Below are 1,969 nucleotides of genomic sequence, written 5' to 3'. Positions count from 1 at the left end.
ATGGGGGAAGAGGTGGCTGGTTACATTTAATGCATCTAAAACCAAGCTCCTATCTTTACATCATCAACGCTCTGTTCCTCATCTAGCATCAATTGAAATGGATGGCTCTCGTCTTGGGAGGCGTCATGTTTTGACAAGCTCCTGAGTTTGACAAGCTCCTGGGTTTGACCTTTACTCCTGATCTGAAATGGAACACGTATATCAAGTCTGTTGCCCGGGCCGCTGAGAAAATGGTGGGATTCTTCTACCGCTCCAGAAAATATCTCACTAATGACGCAATTCTCTATCTATATAAAATCCAAGTACATCCAAAGATGGAGAACTGCTGCCGCATCTGGGCAGGAGCTGCTAAAAACAGCCTATCCTGCCTTGACTATTAAATACTTATTTTTAAGATCAGATTTTTTCGATTTAAGATAAGAATCGGTACAAAGCATATCTAAGGACACTGCCAGACATATAAATTAGCTATGTATGAAAACCGCTGTCACTGTGTAAGCTGAGAATATTCGGGAAGTATGAGACAAATTCAACCTCCATTCTACATGGATATACATGCGGCTAGGGACCGCTTATGGATTTCAAATTCCCATGTTAATCCAATGGTTTTATCAAGACAGGAAAGCCACTTGAATGTAAGGGTTAATATCAGGAGGTCAGTGAGACAAAAAAGGAATCACAAGTAGTGGTGTAAATCGGGTAGAATTTGTCGTCTTTAGATGGACTTGTATACGTTTTACTTGAAAATAACTATGTTGAAGACCGCTGGAAAACAATCTATCGGGTTGACAAGAAAATTCTTGCGATTTTTATCTTTTAAATTCAAATCGACACATCTTGGGTAAACCAAGAGTTTATTGATCGAAATAAGCACCGTAGGATTCAACTAACTTTTGCCAATGCAAAACAAGCATATTTATTCAATTAACGTAAAAATCTTGCGTTCTGGTGGCGATTAAGTCGCTAAAGACGTTTTTGATATCGCTTAGCTTTTGAAGAATTTCTCACGCAGAAAAAGTGGTAGTCGGTAAGTGAATATACGGCATAATCACATTGACACACCGGTTCCCGTCAGATCACCGAAGTTAAGCAACGTTGAGCCTGGTCATTACTAAAATGGATGACTAATTTGGGAAGTCCAGGTGCTGTATGTAAGAGTACGTCAACATCTCCCTGCAAAAAGTTGCAAAAACCAACGTCATCTCCCCTGACGGGGATATACATGCGATTGGGGACCGCTTGTGAATTTCATACTCCCATGAAACTTCCTCCTTCGGAGGAATCCGGTTAAACCCTGAATAGGGTTGGTGCTGACTGCACACAGTCGGTAAGTGAGAGATCTGGAGAATATGGCAGCTGAGTCAGAGTTTCGTATCCAAATTCGTTCAACTTCTACAGGGTTAGTTACAATGTGAGGTCAGACTTTGTCGCGGAGGAGAATTGGGACTTTTCTGTTGACTAAACTGGATGTTGTTGTCGAAGTTTCTGATGTATTTCATCCCTTTGATCACAGTACTCGTCCGCCGTCTGCATTCAAAACTGTTATAAATGAAACCGGTCGTAGACCACCAAAGAGTAAGCATGACGCCCCTTTGGTGCAACTCTGGATTCTGGAAGTGTCGTGGCGTTTCAGTTCGTGAGGCACCAATTTATCAAGTTTTTTGTCCTCCCAATCTCTCTCAAGTGTTTGGAAATCGTCGTATACGTTACTTCTAATTCAGAGGCAAGTTTTTGAACACTTGTGTGTGAATTGACTTCGACAATGACTCTTGATTTTTGCCAACATCCAACTGCCGACAATTTTCAAGACTCTTATCTCTGCCAGGAAATTTCTTAAACCACCATTGTGATGTGCGTTCAATTGTTCTGTGTATACAGTAGTTGATCCTGAACCAAACACTTCGTGGATATCGCGAGGAACTGTTTCAGCAGCGTTTCGGCCTAGCCTGAATTGAAATAAGAAAAAAAT

General features: G+C 41.2%; 1 pseudogene; it reads left to right on the top strand.

Annotated features, from left to right (window-relative positions):
• Positions 1 to 1,035: 1,035 nt before the first annotated feature.
• LOC145267384 (5S ribosomal RNA) lies at positions 1,036 to 1,154 on the top strand (annotated as a pseudogene).
• Positions 1,155 to 1,969: the final 815 nt, after the last annotated feature.

This window comes from Euprymna scolopes, chromosome 42 (assembly GCF_053919585.1).
Source record: "Euprymna scolopes isolate OS-2025 chromosome 42, ASM5391958v1, whole genome shotgun sequence".
NCBI classification, from domain to species: domain Eukaryota; kingdom Metazoa; phylum Mollusca; class Cephalopoda; order Sepiida; family Sepiolidae; genus Euprymna; species Euprymna scolopes.
This window is presented reverse-complemented; position numbering and strand designations above follow the sequence as displayed.